Genomic DNA, 14,254 nt, shown 5'->3' on the forward strand with positions numbered 1-14,254 from the left:
CTTCCCCTTTTTCAATCTCTTCAATCTCATAAATAGTTGATTTCTTTTTATTATAATAGCCTTAACGAAACCACCAGCTTACATTGTTACTATTGTTGCGGAGGCTGTAATGTAGTAAAACCTAGTCAATGTTTATTTTGGTTATGAGAAGAGGAATAAAACTTTATCCACACAGGGTTTATTTTTGATTTCAGTGTCTGGAAGTAAATGGGGCTAAGTAAATGGGGCTATATGTTCCCCTAGCCTAAGACACAGTTTGCGACCAGTTTCATTTATGAGCAGAAAGCAAGGGAATTACTTTGTTCAAGGAATTGCTGGACACCTGAATGCTCCACTTGCTGGCCTGTGTAGCTAAGCCTGAAGGCAGGAAAATATTTATGAAGCATGAGCTAGGTGCAGCACAGGCTGGGGGAAGAATGGTTCAATCTGAGGTGCTCTCTTGCAGGCAGGAGTGCCTTCTACTGTATATGCTTTCTGCTAAATATTTTTCAAGGGAAAGCTTGCAGCTCTTTAATCGGAAGATTTGGTGTTTCTTTGTTCTTGTTTCTGTACCAAAACACTGTAAAAGCTGTGCAGAGCAGTACAGAGTTCTTGGGGCAGCTTGTTGTTTGGGGCCTTACAATAAGGCAGCAGAGGACTGGAAGTAGTTCGTCACTTCTTTTTTCAAAGCAGCAAGAGATAAGATAAGGAGAGGAATGGAAGAGCTTCCTCAGGGTTTCCTTTACGTTGCTCTGAAAATTTGCAGGTGAATGCTTTCAGCCTTCTGCAGGCAGGATTTTTCTTTGGGAAGTCTAGGTAGAAATAGGTATCACGAAGTTTCAAAGTGTCTTCATGTCTTTTATTGGCAAGTTTAAAGTGGTAATTTTAAAGCTTCTTCCAGTTAATTTGCCCACAAATCCAAAACTGTCACAAAGCTAAAAGCCATGAAGGAAGGTGGACATTGTTGGTGGTACACCAGAGAAGTCTGTATGGAGATAGCTGGTGAAGGTAATGCTCACTGCTAGTGAGTTCTGAATAATAATGAAATTAAGGCTATGACAAAGTAAAAACTTGTGCTGCTGAATCGCCTGAGCTTTCCAACTAATTTAAGGTCACTGCCCTGACCAAACACCTCATACGAACGACACTGTGTTTTTATGTTCTAGACAGTTCACTCAGAATTTGGTCCTCCCACTTTGAAGGAGGGTGGGTGCATTACCGGACTCTTCACACTCTGTTTGGGTCCTGTGGAAGAAACAGATCCATTTTCAAAGAACTAAATGAATGTGAGACATATTAACAGCTGCAGTTCCCATGTCACCTGGGGACTTAGTCACATAGCTCCCATTAGCTCCAGGAGCGAAATGTCTTGTACCCTGCAAGGCTCTTTGATAATATACCCCAAAGATTTTACCAGAAAGATAACCTAGGAAGGCGGCAAAGAAATTCAGAGAAAAAGTGGAAATCCCCTTCTTTGTGCATACTGCTAGAATCTTCAAAACACAGCTGATGATGTACATCATAAAATGTAATAACCAGACATGACAGTGATTTTAAAAAGGAAAGGCAACAGATGAACTTCCAATTTGCAATATGCTGCTTAGAGATGTGTACTCTGACATTAGAACAAAAAAACCCTCAGCTACAGAGTGCCACAGCCCCACCGATATCAGCAGAGTCCTACTGATTAAGCTTGCGGGGAATGTGCTCCATGACTTTGAGCAAGCACTCGGGCAGCGTAGGCAGCATGTATTATAGGAATGATACTAGATACACAGCTGAGGGAGAAGATTGTGCTTAAATGAGATTGACTGAACAGCTGTAGCTTAAAGCTAGGAGCTGGATTTACCTCCCTTCAGGTCCTTTTTCTTCATCTTGTCAAAATTTGTATTCTAAGTGACTCTATGTCAAATCTAACTTGGCGGTCAGCTCTTTAGTAAGTGTTTACCAGACAAAAGGTATGATTGGTATTGATGTGAGCTGGAAGGATGAGAGGAAGAGAGCTGGAAAGACCCAATCCTTTCTTTGTCACAGGCTTCTGGCGTGTGACCTTTGGCAAATCATATGGGATGACAGTCATCTCATCTCATTTTAGCTATACAAAATGTATTTTTCGGTCTGAAATAGTCACTAAAGTGCTTCAACGGAGAACAAAAAATGATGATTCCCGTTGCCTATCTTTGGCACTTATCTTCAGGTAAGACAGTACCTCACCTTGTCAATATTTTAAATATACTATATGTAAGCAGTTCTGTGTATATAGTCAGTGAGAAAAACTACAGTCTATGTTTAACTCATCTGATTTTAGAAATATTTTTATATATGCAAACCTTTTAAAATTAGAGGTTAGAAAAATAATCTCAGTTGCTGGTGGAGGGCAGGTAAGGCTCTGTTATTTTATTATGTTTCTTTTTCTGTGGATTCAAGCTGTTTTGAAACTATCTGTCGTCAATACCAGCCTCGATGAGATAGCTTGCAAAATGGTCTCATATTGCTAGTTCTACTCTGTTTTACGACATTCCATGTTTTTTTTCTTTAAACAAAATCAGAATCAAGATTCAGCTTGCTAATTTTTAAATGGCATTTACAAATACGGATTTTTCCACTCTCTTGAGTGCATAACAAAGCTAGAAAAAAGCCAGGAAACAGAGGTGTACCTAAACAAAGCTTAGCTTATTACACCTATTGTTTAAATCTTATCATTTTTCAAAGTAATCGTAAGACTTTCTAAGGAATCTGACTGAATTTTCAATGTTTCATGTCAGGTATGTTGAAAATGGAGCTCAGCTTCTCTGTCTTCCTGGGCTAAAAACAGTAAATTCATATCAGTGAAATACAATGTCCAAATTTTCTACCGGAACAAAGGAAAATTGTACACTCGAGAGATTTTTGACATATTGATCACACTCTATCCCAGGCAAGAAAGACTGCCATAATTAGTTTTATTTTACATTCCTCATTTCATTTGTCGCCCCCTGTGAGCCTAGTGCGATGATCAAAAATCAAAGTCACACGTTAACTCTGTTAAATGTCTAATATGACAAATGACAAGATTGTCATGAAGATGGGAGTCTTTATTGATGATTATGCTCACATAAAAGGACAGTTCAGAAGCTGGAAGTCAAAGACCACACCATTCAAAAAGGAAAAAAAAAACATCTTCTTCATCACGAGGGCAGTTGAAACTGGAACTGTTTACAGGGGAATATAAGACATGTTTCCATCACTCAGTGTTTTTAATGCAAGACTTTAAATTTATTCTGAAAAGATATTTTCTACCTCAGCTGCATGTTGCTGACCTGGGGGTAACTGTGTGAGGGAAGCGGGGCTGAGTGGTCTCAGTAGCGGATCTCACTCCACTCTGGAGACTTATATGTTCAGGACTGTCTGGGTAGCGACTCCAAAAAATTTCACCACGTAAACATGAACGTATATTCTAAATGTATATACATCTGTGTATATGCATTTAGCTGTAAAAAACATTCTGTATACAGGAATGCATCAGGGCGTGGTTTTACATACAGGTTTTATTATCTAGGCCTTCATTAGCCACTGCTTGAATGACTGCACCCTCTATAATTCATGTAAATGTTATATGCGGGGTGTTAAGGGAACCGAGGTTTGGTTTTTTAATAGTGCATTAGACTACGATGTATGTTGCACATGACAAATCAAAGAATACGTGCATATAGGATATTCCTTTAATATACATGACCAATGAAAATACAACAATATGTATTGAAGCAGGTCATATTAATATATTATTCATACAGAACATTTAAAAGCAGGGTTAGAAATATGATCTCATTTAGGGTTTTTTTTTTTTTTTTACATGAGTTTGAGAGGCTTTGTATTCAGTAGACTGCAGCTCAGGTTTTCCTTTTATGTGTCTTTGCTTTTAACTATTCCGAGACCAAATGAAAATCAATGATCTTTAGCAATATGTGGATCTCTCACCTTTTTTGGTGTAAGGGTGGATACCGTAACAATATTTACAAACGGAAAACACCAGAGGGTAGTATGTATTTATTTTCCAAGATATCTGAAAACAGTAGAGCACTGTGGCAGCTGAATCCCAAAGGCTTTAAGGGAACAGTTAAATTCCTCTCTGTCAATTGCAGACTATTCCAGCATAGGTGAGTGCGCAAGAAAGCTGATGTTCAGATCATATGGGCTATCAGGACAAGAAGGAAAAGTGTAACGTTGTTAAGGAAACGAAAGATAAGCACTAAACTGGCAAGCTTTGCTTCTCTAGCAGCTCTGAATTATTAACACCACGGAACAGGAGCAATGAAATCTTGGGAGTCACTTTGTAGGGCTGAAATGAATAATTTAGGAATGCTACTGTCTGCTGTCTCCTTGTTATTAAATAGGCAATTGGAAAGGACTGAAAATGACTGAGAGCAACCAAAGCAAAGGCTGTCACAATAGCACCTTTGCACAACTTCAGGCTTCTTTGCTTGAGTTAGGCTGTGCTATTAAATTTAACTACAGGTGGAAAAAACTTCTGTAGCACTTAATCTGAGTGCTTGGTCAGACGCTTATGTTTCCATACTGTTAGAGCTGTTCTCTCTCAAACAGCAGACCTAAAACTTTGCTATACATGCTGACATGCTGGTGGTGTTTACTGTTGTAATAGCACAAGGCACGAGTCAAGATTTTCAATTATAGAAGCCCCGAATTTCACCCGTAAATTTAAGTTTATGTTTTCTGTAGTTTTCAGATTCCCCCACTAGAAAATATATGCATCTAACTTATTTGCATCACTATCCACTGATACTCTGTATAATCTCAGGACCAAGGTTACACAAACCTGCTGTGAAAAATTGCTGTAAGCCGATTTCTTCTGGGTGTTGTAAACACGGACCAGGGTACAGTAGTTTTTCTCTACACTGCATTTCTGTCAGGCAGTAAGTACTAGTTCAGTGACACTAGTTCAGCTGACAGCTTTTGATTACAATTGTATAGTTAGAGTTTAATAAAATTTTCATATGGAATATTTCTGAACTTCTTATGCAATATTTATATTCCTATGTAACATTTATAGTAACAAGTAACCTCAGCTTGGATGAAGTCCATTTTCAGTAGGAAGCTGTGAGATGTATGCAAATGCAATGGATGACCTGCAGATTTCAGTTAAAGGCCCTGATTCATCCCAGCCTACTTTGATGCTTAACCATGTCTCTCAAGGGGGGAGGCTTGTCACACACAAACTCTAGAGTCAGTAGAAAAAGGGAACTGCTTTCAAAGGTGATAGCAATGCTAAATCCCAAACTGCCAAGATAATAGCTTAGATACCTCAGTCAAGCTCCTGAAGGTAGATGAATGAATCCAGACTGAAAATATACAACAAAGAAGAGGTGCGCTAGCTGAAGTCAAAGGCCTGAAGTCTTACTAGGCAAAGCAAGAGCTATCTGATAAATACTGTTACACTCACTTGATCATGATGCAAACAAGACTGAACGTTATGGCTGGATTGCTGTGGTCACCCAGACATGGTCATATGAAGGACTGGAATGAATAGTAACAAACTGAAAGAGTCTGAAAAATGCCAACATCCTGAAATATGGGAATGCCCTCCGAAGGAGCACATGCATTAGTATTAAAGGAAGAAAAGCAGCATCCCAGCTGCTCACAGCTCCAGTGTCCTGTACACAACAGAAAACGCTTACCAGGGTTTACTGCATATTCTGCTTCCCTGCTGCAGCTAGTGAAAAATATAAGCCTAAATTGCTGCACTTTTCTTTAAGGTATGCATGGGAACAAAAAGCATTTATGAACCAAAGAGAAATGGAAGGCCAGTCAAAGTTAAAAGTTCCCTGAAATGAGTTAATTTGGCACACCAGAAAAGTGCTGTTTCTTCAGTGCTAGATTTTTTTTTTTCTCCGGCATGAACACTAGCAATTTTTACTCTTCGCTCTTTACTGTGTGCATAGCAAACATCACAGGGATAATACTTACCCCTCGGGGGTGTTGTGCAGATTAATTAGTTAATGTTCCCGATGTGCGTCAAAGACGAAAAGCTCAGTGCAAGTGCTAAGCATTTGTATATTCATACACACCAGAAATATGTACTCTCTACAGGAAAGGTGAGAGGTAGAACCATTTTCTGGCTGTGTCCAATTTGCAGAGGTGACACTCTTATTCTACAGAAAGCCTACAAAATTAGATTTTAATAGTTGATCTCTTTAGAGAAAATATTGTACAAAGCATCCAAACTTCTTTTTTTGCTTTTTAGCCTGGGTAAAGAAATCATTGAAAAGCTGCATTGACTCCAGCTGGAGAGAAGAAAAAAAAGATAAGTTGTGTTGTTAGGAAACACTGTAATGGAAAGGAGGAGCAGGAAATGTTTTATTTGGAGAATGGATCGTGTGAAGTTTATAATACAAACAGAATCTGAAATATTTATACCTGAAGCTTCTCCTCAGAACGCGACCGTGTTTCTCGTTTCACACTGCTCATTTTATATATTATGATCTTGATTTAAAGCTTAGTAAAGTCATTGAGACTTTCTACTGACAGCAGTTGTTTTTAAAGCTCTATATTGCCTGAAGGAAAGAGAGGACGTCTGAACATTTTTCAGAGATCAAAGAGAAATAATAGAGAATTAAAACTAAATGTTAAACTACATTGCTGTGTAAAATGGCGAAGCTGAAACCAAATTTATTCTGGATTGTTAGGCCATAAACTCTAATTTCAATATCCTCCAGAGAAATATTTGGTGTAGGAATGTCTGCTTCAATATTTGCTGTTTCAGAACTTATGCTGGAGTGGGTATCTGGGTTATTCTCGACCAGGAAAGAGCTACTAGATTGCTTATATATGCATATAAATAAATATATACACCAAAGTGTGTGTGTATCCATAGACTTATATTTACATATATATATTTGGTATCAAAATTTAGACTGTTGTACTTAAAAATGATAAGGAAAATAGAAATCATGTCTGGATGTCTTTGGGAAACAAGCTTCCTGACTGAGGAAAAAATTGAGAGAGAAGTCAAACCTTGAATCCCACCTCCTAAGTCAAGGTGTACAAACCAAAAAATAAATCTTGGTGCTAGACATGCGGGACCTAGCATATCCTAGCAGGACCTCCTTGTTCTGACTCGTAAGATAAAGCCAATTTTTATACTGTTTTTTCCAAATGGTTTTGGCTTTGTTGGCTTATAAAGCCTTGGAGAAAGCTGTGCCAGCCTCATGGGAGTGGGTAGTCCAAACAGATTACTGCTCTCAAAATTGTTCTTCTGCATAACAGTAATACCTGTTCCCTAGGGAATATGAGAACAATTATTCAAAGGTGCTATTTTTCTGACTGCAAACTGCATGACTGTGATCTAAGACGACTGGAAGAAACAGGATTTTAATTTGTTCCTTAAACAAATCCAGCCATTCATTCTTCCTTTTTGGCTTAAAATAACTTCTCTACTGTACCTTTTTTATTAGCCTGTTAAATCAAATTTAGAAGTTAGGTTTATCCTGGATCAAACACTGCCAAAAGAATAGTGAACTAAATTCTATACTCTACTATGGGGGACGTTAAACTACACTGACTTCTATTTCCCTTGAAGATCTGAAGTTTTATCAGAAATATAGTTTACAGATAAGATAGCAAGGGAGGGAATTACAATATATTTAATTGCAAATGGAGATAGAATATGTTAAGGTGAAAAGGACAACGTGGAAACCTCGTGACAGTAATGTCATATTCTTCATTTCTAATATGTATCTTCTAAAATTTGTGAAGAGTGATATCAGAGATCAGCAAGCTTCACATTGCAGAGTTCTTAAAGGGCTTGCAAATTCATGAATTTTCCCTATCTCTGATGTAATGTAGTTAGGAAGACTGTATTTTTTAGAAGATTTTCCAGCTAGGAAAGTAATCATGCTATGCAAATCACCAAGGGCAGGAGAAAGGGCAGTGCCCTGAGAGAATTTCATCCCAATAATTAATGTTATCTTCTCCCCATTTTTATTTTCTATAAAGAATCAGAACAAAACTGAAAGTTCCCCAATTTGGATGATTTCAAGACACTTTGCTTTTGTAATTACTGCTCTATTAGTTGGATATTGCTGACTTCTCCAAGTCAAAAACAAGCAAGGCTAAACCAATTACATATGTTTTTTTTTTTTTTTTATTTCTACCAGAACTGCAGTTAATATGTGCCTCTAGGACAGCTTATGTTTGTGGAGATTAGTCTTCCCTAGATAAGAACTACACCCTTAGAAAGATCACAGTACTGTGATAGACAGGGTTTATATCTGCCTCTGAATGGCAAGAAAATATTTCCACTGTCGGCTTCTATCTGTAAGACAGCAAGAATGAGAGACACTGTGCTGAGGTTTGATATGTAACCGATACCAAACTGCACCTGAAACCTGTAGCTAATGTCGGAGGGAAGTAAATAGAGAACTGAACAGAGAAAGTCAAAACCTTCCTGACTAGCCTCCATATGTGGTTGGATCATGAGGACTGAACTTTTAGCCCCAAAACACAGAGTAAAATGAGACTGTAAAAAATAAAATCAAATGAAATGCAAAGCACACTTTGTGGACTTTACACTGTAATGCAGGGAAGCTTGCTGTGTGCTTTCAGAGTGCTCAGTAGCATGGGATCCCATGGTATCACCAAAACTACTATGCTTTCTTAGGATCATAAGCAAGAAATGAACCCAGATCTTTTCATTCTGCAGAGATGAAAGCCAAAAAACTATGTTCATCCCTCTCTTTAGATTACTCTCCAAACCTTTCCTACGAATCACACATACAAGATGAGACAGAATAGAGGGGAAGAGTGACCTGCACAGAAGTAGGGAAGGAGAAGGGAAGGAGATGAATAGCATGCAAGAAGGGATATTACAATGTAGTTGGAAAAAGGGCTGTATGGTCTGATACTAATGAGAACCCAGCCCCACACTGCTCAGCCCTGCTGCTATTAGGGCTGGCTTTTAATTGCATCAGTGACAGAGGATCACTGCACTGGCAGGAAGTTCTCACCAGAAGTCTACAAAGCTATCCAAGTACTAGCAGAAACTAATATAGCTACTGCAAGTTGCAGTAAGTACCTTAGTAAATGCTCCATCACTTTAAGCACAGGTATCTACTCATATCTGAGTATTCTCTAAAGAGCTACCCATTTTTTTCCTTATGGCAGGCTACCTCCATACAGCATCAGTCAAAAGTAAAGTAATTTGAGATCCCTTGGGATGCAATTCTGTATATCCTCGTCCAATAATTGTTTGAGCGTTCATTTACTATTCCTTCCTCTCATGATCTTTAAGATGAATTATACAAAATAGTAGGATCTGCTGAAAGCTAAACTAAAATATCATAAGCGCAGTATGTTTGTTACACCTGTTTACCCATCTTTCACGCAGTATCCCAGCCGTTCCCGAAATAGAAAAAGCTTAGTTATGCTTTGTGCAATATCATTAAATAGCACAACCCAAACAGTCTAAAAGTTACAGGTATTTCTGTAGCCATTATTTTTCTGAAAGTGCCTAAGGTGCTAGCACAAAGCCTGGCATTTAAAAATAATTAAATCAAATGTTTAAGCTTGTTTAAGGTAATGGTGCAGCATGAATCAGACTGTAAGTATATAAGTAGGAGTGTAAAAGCCTTCTTATCTTTGGTTACCATGCCAATGACATCTAGCTATCAGATGACGTCATTTGCTTTGTTTTATAAGCAGGAATGAGTCCCCCGTCTGCAATCAGTGCTGTGAGAATTCAATCAGCAGAGAGCATTGTGTTTTTTTTTTTTTTAAAAAGCACTGTCGGCTGAAATAATGGTACCTGGAGCATCCCAGCTCTCCATGAAAAGTGCTATAGAAAGCCTACTAACTTGGACAAGTTTCAAAATCAGCAAGCCACCTCCTGAAGATAAAGTAGCTCAGAAAAACAAAGATATTTTCAACATTGTCATGACGCCTGATCGCATCCCTAAATTTTTCATCCCTTCTCTGGACATAGAGCATATTTCCTTTCAACCAGAACCAGAGGAAGACACTGTAGAGAATCCTCCAGAGGGAAGAGACTCTGATGAAGTCATTCAAAAGCGTAAAACAGCTAGAAGCAAATCTGAATCCTACATCAGGAAAGACACAGTGTGCAAAGGAGAGAAACTGCGCAGAAGAGAAACTCTGTGCTTTACAGACCGAATGATTTTCTCTGGAGACCTGCAGAGAGCTGCAGATCACTCTGACCCAGCAACCAGAGCTGCCCTCTCTTTGCCCCACCTCTCCAAAATCACCACCCCCTATGGGTTTCTTGCATTAGGTGAGAGTCCCAACACCAGAAGGAAAGAGTCTCTCTTTTTCCAGCATGACTCTGAAGAGCTTAAAATCCTCTTATCCCAAAAGAAGAAGACCACATCTCTTTTAAGAAGCTCATCCAGCCCTTTGAGTGAACTTCATCAGTCCATGGAGTATGTAAAAACTTCAGCCATTCCTTTCAAGAACAAGCGGGCCATCTCCTGGGAGGCCGTCTGTGACAGCCAGCTTTCTCCTCTGCATTGCAAATCAGACTCTGAAACACATGCTGTGAAATGTGAGAAGAAAAAGTTTCAGATGACAATGAAGAGGCATCTGGCCAGCATCAAGCGGATGTGATCCAGCAGTGGAATGAACTGCCTTTGCTGATAGTCCTTAAGTCCTGTGAAAAAGTAAAAGAGACAGTCTTCCACAGTGGTGTGCAAAAACGTGAATGTGTAATACACGTTCAGCTTTGCGAGCTCTGGATAAAGGCCAAACAAACAACCAGAAAGAACTTGCTTATACCCCAGCGGGCTGAATTCCTCTTCTGTTTCTAAAGTCAGCAGCTCTGTATCTTTTAAAATGCAGGTAGTGACTAATTGCAAGAGGTCATTTTCCAAAGTGAATGCCGTCTTTTCTGTTCATGTCTACATAATTTGCGATTACTTCTTCGGGAAAGAAATAACTACATCAAAAGAAACTGCAAAGATAGAAAATATGCGCTTTTAGATTAGTAACGGTTTCAGACTAAAAGTAAACTTGAAAAGAAGAAACACTCTAGTTAGTCAGGTAAAAGTTATTTTGTCTTTTTTCTAATATTAGAGTGTAAGGGAAAATCAATTAAGAGTTAATTTATCCCAGGCTGTTTACAGCAGGTGGTTGCAAACACTCATTCATAACTGCTAGCTAGAACGTGCTTACCGAGGCAGGAGAAGCCAGGTGTCTGCCTTCTTGGAAACGGGCAATAGCTGACTGCTCTGTTTCTATTTTTAACAGGTATGCTTATTTTATGCACCTCTTGTAGTTAGCCATTTAATACGTCTTGAATGAAGGGGAAACATATGTGATTTGTTTGCTTTTTTACCAGTGTCAAAGTATAACTCTGTGCTATTTATAACCTGTAATTGTTCCGGTTATATCTGAACCCAATAAAATCTCTTTTCTTTAATAGCCTTTCTTGTCATTGTTGTTACCTTTATCTTTCACAGACTTGTCTTTACCTTACAATTAGAAAGTGACATAAAGCAGACAACCATGAATATTCTGTGTCCACAGAACATGTGTTTCTGATCCCGTTTGTTAGCCTTAATTGTTTTGCTAGGCACTGATATTCCAGTGCACTGAACACATCAGTGAAAAACACATCAGTGACAGCTAGAAATGTCCAATGACATTTAAACACTGAGCTGCAAAGTCTTCTTGTGTGAAATTACCAGCATTTTCAAGCCGCTAGATTCAAGCTAAGCAAAATTTTCTTGCTACTGAATTTCAAGGAAGATAACTTAAAGTACCTGGGAAACCTTCCTAGGGTAAGGCCTATCTTAAGCTGTTTGAAGAACAGGGTTAGCAGAAGATGCATTCCGGTAAAATCCATTAGTTTAGTTTATTAGGGATGACGAGACCTAAAATATGGATAAGGTCAGTAGTGCATGCAATAAAAATCATCTACTTTAGCTGATAGGAGAGTATTGTCATACTGGGAATTTAAAATATCTATTAAATTCTTTGGTATTTTATTTTGTTGCATTGCATAATCTATAGTTAATAGTATTTCAAAAAGTACCAGTGACCTCGGCGTATAGGAAAAGAACTGCTATCTAAGGAGATGAAATTGCCCCTATTTTACAGATAAGGAACAAATTCTATGCAGCAAGTACAGTTCAAGTAGCCCATGAAACTCATGTTCCAAATAATCTGAGAAGAGCTAGCTGTGCTTCTCTGGCTGTGCAGCGGCACGGAGATCACAGTGTGTGAAATGACATGTGTGTGTGAAATCGAGTATATTCACAGGTGGCTAACTTCCATGACAGCAGTACGCGCATCGAACCCTGAGACAGTCATCCAGACTCCCTTTATAGTCTAAAGTATGATTCATCTCATCTCCTCCTACAGAAGACATCTAAAACACATCAGATGTTTACACCATTGACTACAGCACTGTCCAGAAGAATCACAGACACAAAGGTTAAACAGCACCGCTGCATCCTTACGTCAAGGGCAATGCTTAAAGATTGAACCCTGATCTCAGCTTGGGGTTTTATATAAAAGATTAACACATTTAAAATAGAAATAAATTTTGTGTGTGTGTGTGTGTGTGAGAGAGAGAGAAACTGTTTTGAAAATTAAACAGAAATGTAATTTTCAGAACTAGGAGAAGGTAAAAAGCCTATTGAAGATGTTTGCCACTTTACCTTATTATTCAATAGATTTGTATTAGAGGTGACTATATCTGAAAATCTTATCAGTAAAACGGTTTTAGAAAAGAATCAGAGTACAAATAAAGTTACATACTGCACACCATAATCCATACCGCATAACCCACAGTGGGCTACACAGATTTCTGCATACATTTGCAAATTCTCGGTTACACATGTATTTCCATGGAAAAAATGGTTATCATGTAATGTAGATATTAGAAGTCATTTCTTTTTATTTTTCTTTTTTTTTTCCATCAGCTATACCATACTTGGCTTGATTGCCTTAGATGCAATCAAAGTTTTAAACCTCTATCCAGTGTTATGTTACAGTGACTACCTGGAAGCACGTCCTTGTGTTGCACAGAGAGCTACAAATGCAGTATATTGGGTGTGGTATGGTGCTCTCTCCTTGTGCTTTGTACACATCCTGCAGACATACAGTGACTGAGACCTCAGTGACTGTTTTGAATGATACTGAGTGGTCCTCCTGTTTTTCAAATTTTGTCCTCCACCTCTAGGACTTTAGGGGGAAAAAAAAAAAAGAAAAACAAATCACTCAGGTAATTCGCGAGCCAATTTGTTTTTGCGCTTGTTCACTTAATACTCCTTCAGAGTGCTCTCCTTTCACTGCTGCTCTGTTAAGGAATTCTGTAGAAATAGTCTTTATCTATTTGATAAAGCTTTTCAAAAGCTTTTTGAAGCTGTCATTATTAATTTGAGAGGCTATCGTTAGTTCCCAGTTTTCATATTTACCACAGTTTGGAGAAAAGGAGGAGGTGGATAAAGATGATGTGAAACTGAGTGAAGAGGCAGCAAATAATGTGATTATTACTCATGACGGTGAAAGAATGGGAAAAAAGTGAACAGTTGAGGAGAGGGGGCTTCCGGAGGTACTATCTTGTCTTGGTGAGTTCAACTCACATCTTGTGAAAAAGGATGCTATGTATGTTCCCTTCTCTCTATGGCAATGGTCAGTGCGATATTACTCTTGGCCTCTGCCCTTTCTCCCTCTTTCTAGGAAGCCAGCAGATGTGTCATCAGACATAGAAGTTATTTGTATGTAAATTGAAAGTAATCTCTGTAAGGCATAACAAGTGAGATGTCATATTTGGGTGTCATCCCCAATTTTTATCTGATTTTCACAGATATAAATTGAAACCACAGGGTTTGAGAGCTTATTGTTTGTTCCTGTTCCTCCACGATCTTAACTTCCCTGTATGAATGGATGAAATGATGGAGGCAAAAATCAAAACTAATTATTCAGAAAATGCCTACTTTTAAAATACCTTATGAAAAAGATATTCTCTGAGATATCATGCAATAATAAGAGATTAGATTCAATGACTGCTGTGGTTTAAAATAATAAGGTTTTGAATCTTGCATAGGAATATATAGGCGACCTCCATATAAACCCAGTCAAGCTAGGCAGGCTTCCCATCACACTGATGTAAAAGCATAGGTGGAAAAATTTCACATGCTGGTGGCAGCTGCTGCTGTCAATTACAAGAAGGTTCCAGAATATTCAAATAAAGGATCAAAACTAATCTAATTAGAGCCAGGATTCAAAACGGGACCAACCACGAGTACAGTTGAAGCCTGCGTGT

This window comes from Struthio camelus, chromosome W (genome assembly GCF_040807025.1).
Source record: "Struthio camelus isolate bStrCam1 chromosome W, bStrCam1.hap1, whole genome shotgun sequence".
NCBI lineage: Eukaryota > Metazoa > Chordata > Aves > Struthioniformes > Struthionidae > Struthio > Struthio camelus.